Source organism: Cibotium barometz, chromosome 36, assembly GCF_041138505.1.
Source record: "Cibotium barometz isolate CiBa-2024 chromosome 36, ASM4113850v1, whole genome shotgun sequence".
Taxonomy (NCBI): Eukaryota; Viridiplantae; Streptophyta; class Polypodiopsida; order Cyatheales; family Cibotiaceae; genus Cibotium; species Cibotium barometz.
In genome coordinates this window covers 47474045-47481734 of record NC_141081.1, presented here as the reverse complement: position 1 = coordinate 47481734, position 7690 = coordinate 47474045, and the positions used below count along the sequence as shown (strand labels likewise).

The following is a 7690-nucleotide window of genomic DNA, read 5'->3' as shown; positions in this document are numbered from 1 at the left end:
AAGATGCGTGCGATACTTCTTTCTGCCCACGTGTCAAGTAGTCATACGCTTCTTTCAACCCACGCGCCAATCTTCACGTTTTCTTCTCATGCGCGGCCAGTCTTCACATTTCCTTCTCACGCTTTTTCCCTTGCGACTCTACCCACATTTTTCTACTTTCAACACCATGCTACCCTCGTATGCTCTCAGCAGATCTTGCGTTGCTTGGTGACATTAACCCCCTCTTGACATCACAGTAAAACTGTTGAGGGTCTTCAAAGAGAGAGAACTTTATGTAACCACTCTTACACTATTGTAATCCATCTCTTTTTTTTATTTTACCGTACTACTGGAGAGCAGAAAGGAGATGAGCTGGGCTATATCACCCCTTTCTCCAATAGTTCATGCACTTGAGTCATAATTTCTTCCTACTGGGCAGGAGAGACTCGATAAGGTGGCTTGTTGGGTGGTGCGATTCCTGGAATAAGCTCTATCTTATGATCATCTGCCCCTCGTGAGGGAGGTAGTTCACCTGGAATAGAGTCGGTAAAACAGTCTGAATATTCATCTAGAAACAACTTTAAATTTGTATCTACTTTTGATGAATCACTTGTTTCAGACAAGAGAGAGTTATCAACTTTAGAAGAATCTTTGACAAAAATCATATACACAGAAATAGCAAACTTTATTGATTTATGAAAAGCTTCCTTAGATAGAATAGGAATCATATGTCCCTTGTCGTTAACTTCTAAGTTAGTCTCTCTACCTTTATGCTTAATAGCAATTACTCTTTCTGGGAACTTAAGATGAGCTGCCATCGTATGAAACCATGGCACACCCAACAAAACATCTTGGTTCTTAAGAGGGGAAATGAAGAAATCCTCTTGATCAACATAGCCCTGCACATGCAGTCAGAGCTTTAAGAAAATTAGTTCTTTGCCATTCCATGTCATTAGCGTATTGATCCTCGAATCCCATAGTTCTCTCTATAGTCCTTTTTGATACCCACACCAGTGGTGGGCGAGAGTTCTGTCTATAAGCTAAAATAGAGGAGTGGGGCGTAACAGTGCGACTTCCCAGATGGCTAGTCTTTGGAGACTTTCTACAAGCTCAATACTGCTGCTGAAACCATAGGTACCCTCCAAAGAGGTGCAATATTAAGATAGGAGCTCCCCCCAATCTCTAGCACAACAGGAAGAAGGGTAATAGCTCCCAATACTGCTAAAACCATAGGTACCCTCCAAAGAGGTGCAGTATTAAGATAGGAGCTCCCCCCAATCTCTAGCACAACAGAAAGAAGGGTAATAGCTCCCAATTTCTCTTACTTTAGATTATGTACAGACCTAACCTTTCATGGAATACCTGAACTGTTCCTTTCTCCAAAAAGAAAGAAAGCCTAAGCTCTGATACCAATGTAATTGTATTTCTTTGCAAAGACTTAATTTAATCAATAACTGTGAAAGAAAAGCTAATGATTCACGTAAACATTTGCTAAAACAAAAGATTGCAACAAGAACACGGTATTGAGGGTCACATTTATGAGGTCGCCCCCCCCCCGCCCCCTTGGAAGGAACTTGTATTAATTTCTCCAAACGAAGAGATTGATTTTTTATTTACTTCTTAAGTGAAAAGTATACCAAGTATTGACTTTGGGCTTAGTTTGCCTTTTTTCCCTCCTATAAGAACAGTTCTTTACCAAAAAGAAAAACTAAATTTCAATATTTCCAAGGTTTAAATTGTATCATCATGAACGATTTCCAAGGTTTAAATTGTATCCAGTTGGATATAAGCTAGACTTGATATAACAATCGCATACATGATGTTTTCCGATCTTTTGAAAAAACCATGGCCTGAATCACATGTGTACGACCTTATTCCACCAAGCAGTCCGTATAAACAAGCCTAGGCTAATTAGTTAGCATAAAGCATGGCCTTGAGTGGACCTTCGTCTTACATAAATCTACCACAACTTTTTTTGTGCAACTGCAAAAGAAGTGTTACCATTATAAATCCTTTGGGTTGTTGAAGGGGAGATGTATAGCAAAAGACAAAACCTAAAGAATCTACCACATACTCTTTAATTTTGCTATTGCAAAAAGTATTAGCCTCATGACCATACCTTATAATCTAGACTAAGGTATCCAATCATGTTGAGCTTCTCCGTCAAGCATGCCCCTTGCGTAGAGAGTGAGAAAGAGAGACAAAGCATGAAGTCAACGGCTCAACAAGACAAGCTTGACTAACAAAATACTACGAACAAAAACAACCATTGCACCTGTTGCCTCTACAATGCAAACTCTCTATTGTTTGTGCCGCCTATGAAAGAAGGCAACAAGAGGGAGGGGGCACAAACACACAAAGCAAGAGGACTGTGCTTTGCTTTTGCCTATGAAAAAAGAGAACGCAAGCACGAGGGAGAGAGTAGTTGTTGGTGACTCACAACGCAGACGGGGGGAGAAAGAGAGAGAGGGCTTGTTTGTCTCGGGCAATAGGTGGAGGAGATGAAGAGAGAGGGGGCCACTACACAAAGCATCCAGCTTTTCGTTTAGAAATATGGTTCACAAAGCAAAAACAAAAAACAAAACAACAAAAACTAGAAAAAGAAATTTTTTTACAAAACAATTACCTAATTGAAGGAACCTTCCAAAAATAAACATAAACACACACACACAATCTTACAAAGACTTGATCATTAATAAGAACTTAAAACTACTCTATTGAGATACTAATCAATAACGCAAAATAGCAAAACAAAGAACTATAAACTCTAGTCCTAGAGCACTTACAAACAAGAACAAAACATTAAGCTAAACTTTAAAAATAATAAGACTCGAAAGTGCAACCTTTAACTCCAATGTTTGTCCAGACATGAAGTGTAGGTTCATCAACTCTTATCATGCATAGCGTGGACAATAATTACGACATCCCCACTCACGTCATCAGTGCCCAAGAGTAGGTGCAGGTTTGTATAAGGTTATTTCAAAAGAATATACTTTATAAAACTAACGAGCTGAGTTTCTATCACTCTCCAGAGGTGATGGGCATACTCAGTCATGATAGAGTCTAGCACTCCAAGACTACTCTATGTCAACAAAGAAACACAAACATAGGAAGGAACTAAACTAACTCTATAATCAGTTGGAGCAAGAAAGAGTTACAAATCAAACTTAAAAGACAAAACAAAGTTTACTGAGTTAGAACATCAACCCCTACTTTAAGATGGAACAAGCCACATTTACAAAAAGAGCCTTGAACTAAGAATTAAGTGGGTTTTTCAGCTCCCCACTTCTATAAACCTTACTTTATATCATTCTAAACGTTCCAAAAGCTGAAATACCAAAGATGAACATACTTTTTATCATTTTAAACATTCCAAAAGTTGAAATCAATCATGATGATGTAGAAAACACTGCCAACATCCCAAAAAGGTGTGGCGGGCCGAGGATGAGAGAAGCCGAAACTGGACACGGGCACTGGAGGTTAGAATCCGCCTCATCAATGCCATGACACCTGAGAATGAGAATGAGATCGAGATCGAGATCTCGACTCTGCAGTTGCTCGAAAACAACCTAGGGTTTTACAGACCGCCATTGTGCCCAAACCAATAAATTGAACCCACGTCGGATTTGGGCAGTTTAGGATACACACCTGACACCGCCAAAAGCTCCTGCCTTTTGCACGCCTAGTTGGCAGCTGACTCAGCACCAAATCCTTACAGTAGATTAAGGTTGGGCCCCTGAGGTCCCTCAGCTTTGAGAAGGCCCTCATATTCCCGGTACTTTATATGGATTCGAGGTGGCATGAGATGACGGGAAGGCCTCATGTAGGGCATACATGTGTGCACCTTAGAGTTGGACCCAGTGTTATGTCCTTGCAACCAGTGCAAATGGGCGGTGTTACGACAACGTCGTGTAATGATGCAGCATGTGGAGGAATACAGACAGTTTGATCCCACCATTATTGATCAAGTGGTTGCACAACATATTTCATCGATAAATTGATCGTAGTACGTGGATGTCTAAAGACTGTGTGTATCTATAAATTTACGAACAGTTTGATCCCACCATTATTGATCAAGTGGTTGCACAACATATTTCATCGGCAAATTGATCGTAGTACGTGGATGTCTAAAGACTGGGTGTATCTTTAAATTTATATGTGGGCTATGCTTCTCACAGGACTCCAACATTGGGGAAGCGACAAGAGTCCTGCAACTAGTTAGGCGGGTTTGCATGCGGTTCAACCAAGTGGCGGGCACTAAAGGTTTGCAAAATGCTATGCCTATGGCTCTTGATGTGAATGCCAATAAATATTCACACGTGGAGATGCTCGAACAAGAGATGGATGACATGCTCAAGGCAATTTTTGAGGCAAGTGATCCTGGCCGAGGGTATGAAGCAAGAGGCTCGTACACCCTTATATGAAGGCTCGAGGATTTCCCGTCTGAAGACAGCTCTTACGTTGCTAAACCTTCAAGGGTCATTTGGTTGGAGTGATAAAAGCGTCACAGAGCTATTCAGGTAATGTGTGTGCATGTTTTAAATAAACGACTATTGCATCTTTACAATGCTTGCTCGATGTTCAACGTGGTGTGACGTGTAGGCTTTTGAAGAATCACATATTGCCGTCTCAGAATACAATGCCGAGCTCCAGAGATGGTGCAAGAGAGATACTCCGAAAGTTGGGCGTAGACTATAATTCCACACATGCTTGCCCCAACGATTGTGTCCTCTTTCAAAGGGAGTACAAGGACTTGGGCGTAGACTATAATTCCACACATGCTTTCCCCAACGATTGTGTCCTCTTTCAAAGGGAGTACAAGGACTTGGAAAAATGTCCAAAGTGTGGTGCTGACAGATATCGTAAAGATCTTTAAGGGGAAACTATGCCGGAGAAGGTCTTGAGGCATTTTCCACTAATACCACGCATTCAACACATGTTCAGGTGCAAATCAATTGCAAGCCTTATGTCTTGGCACTCCCAAAATCGCTCCACGGATGGTGTGCAACACATTCCTGCAGTTTGCATGGCATGGAAACACATCAAAGAGACTTGGCTAGATTTTGCATGGCATGGAAACACAACAAAGAGACTTGGCTAGATTTTGCAAAAGAGCCCTCGGCATTTGCGGCTTGGTTTGGCAATGGATGGAGTTAATCCGTTTGGTCAGCGTGCTCGACAACATATAGTGTGTGGCCCATAGTTGTTGTGAACTACAACATTCCACCATGGTTGGACGACAAAGAAGGGGCATTTGATATTCAGCTTGCTAGTGCTTGGTCGTTACAAGGTAAAGAATATGGATGTGTATCTACAATCGCTTATAGATGTGTATCTATAATCGCTTATAGATGAGCTAAAGGAGTTGTGGTCCGACATCAAGGTGGAAGACAAAAGCAGGCATGTATCAGGCATGTATTAGAGGCATACTTATGTGGACTATGCATGACTTTTGTAGCTATGGGGAGTATTCAGGGCTTGTCACACTAGTGGCTACCATGCATTTCTAGTTTGTGGGCCAAGACTGGATGCATGGAGGTCACGTGCACTTAAAAAGATGATATTCCAGGGCCATAAATGTCATCTCAAAGCCACATGAATTGCGTGAAGGATTCATCGGGCGTCGACCTCCACATATGGTCGCGAGAGACATTGGCAAGCCATGAAGGCGCTTGATGAAGGGCTCCTCAATGGGATGAAGAGGTATTCTATTCTATTTCAACTACCTTATTGGACAAGTCTTTGCATCAACCATCTCTTGGACCCAATGCATATCTTTAAAAACGTCGGAAGTTTGTTGTGGGACCACATCAATGGTGCAAAGGATTCACATGCAGCAAGAGCAGATCTGCAAAGCAGATCTGCAAGAGGTTGGAATCATGGAGCCACCATCTCTGAATTTCACTTTGTTGCCCCTCTTTGGCACCTTCTTAAATCATTTTAACAAGTCACTGTCTCTAAAGTCTGCCTCAGCAATATTCATGCATCCACTCCAGAGTCGATAAGGTCATATACTTCGTGTGCTTGGGCTTTGTTCATGCAAAACATAGTCTTCCTCTCAAAATGCACATATGGAGGACACCAACACACCTTGCCCTCCAAAATTCAGGATAAAGAAACCATACATCAATGCATGGAGAAGTAGCCAACAAAAATAAAGTACATGAATGCATGGACAGGCCAGTAGCCAACAAAAAAAAAACCATACATGAATGCCTGCACAAGTAGCCTTTCACAGTAAAGTACATGAATGCATATACAGGTGGCCTCTCACAGTAAAGGATGTACAGGCATCTTGTCAATGGATGCATGCATGCACAGACCTATAGCCTCTCACTATAAAGCCAAAAAAAGAAAAAACCATACATGAATGCATGTACAAGTAGCCTCTAACTGTAAAGAACATGAATGCATGTACAGGCATCTTGTCCATGGACAATGTCACCCAAGTTACCTGCACCTATATTAAATCATCTTTTTCTGTATGATTATTAGGTAACAAGACTTTTTACAGCTAAAATTTCATACAACAAATGATTTAATTCAATGAGGAAAAAAATATTGAAATACCATGAACCAAAAGCACGTTGCGGGGATGAAGAGGTTAATCTAAAAGTAATGGATGGGTTTATGGTTGGTGAGGTAGATGGGGTTTAGATACAAGTTCTTGATAGTGGCACAATTGGTGGTGAATCTTTGCAAGTGAGGAATCTGTATGCCTGCACAAGAAATTAAGAGAAGGTATACAAGTGGTTTGCTTTCAATGCATAGAAACCAATTAGTCCGGGATCTCATCTTGACACACATACATCAATAGTTGATTACCTTGTGAGCGCGGAAATCTATGATAGACAAAAGCACGTAATTCAAATTAAACTAGAATTAAATTGCAATTATAAAAAACTGAAAGAACATTAAAATAGAACACTGCACAAATGCAATTTGTTCATAATCGACAACGATACAAATTTTTTAAGAAACAGGATCTTGTCAAGTAAGAATAATGGAATTAATTAATTATTTTTATGTATGTGCTACAACCTTAAGGGTTAGATAGTCAGGAAAGGTTTTCATTGGGCACTATTGGCTCTAATATGTTAATTATGATTTTTGGTGGATTTGAATGCATGAAAGGACTTATTTTAAGTGATACAATTCGTCTAAGCCTAAAAAAGTAAAAATTAAGTCGCTTTTATAAAAGTCACATTTACGGCTATTTGGAGCATAATTTTGCAATTCTACTAGACCTATTCTAGTTCTTTTGAGTACTTGGATGACCCAATTAGGAGTTGGGATGAAGAAGTTATGGCCGAAACAAGTTTTTGCCACCTTCAGGATATCACGACTCTAGACAGCACAACAATGATTAGGAAAGTTTTTATGTTGATTATTTCTTAATTTACTAGAAAAGCTATTGGCCCTCTACTCCCTTTATTTCTTCTGAGCCTTCTCTGAAGGAGTGGCAAATCAACGGAAAGTTGATTGGCCCTCTACTCCCTTTATTTCTTCTGAGCCTTCTCTGAAGGAGTGGCAGATCAACGGAAAGTTGATTGGTCACAAAGTCAAGATCAAGAGGGTGGAAGTGAAATGGCTGTCTAGGATGGTAGAAAAGTGGAAAAGGGCAGATTGCAGGGTGACATTGTATTATTGCAAATTGAACAAAAAGTTATGGAAAGCTTCAGTGTCTGGAAGACTCAATTTATTGTTGTGG

General features: G+C 40.4%; 1 pseudogene; it reads left to right on the top strand.

The window, feature by feature from the left end:
* The first annotated feature begins 4328 nt into the window (after window positions 1–4328).
* LOC147617972 (uncharacterized) lies at window positions 4329–5320 on the top strand (annotated as a pseudogene).
* The last annotated feature ends 2370 nt before the right edge of the window (window positions 5321–7690 follow it).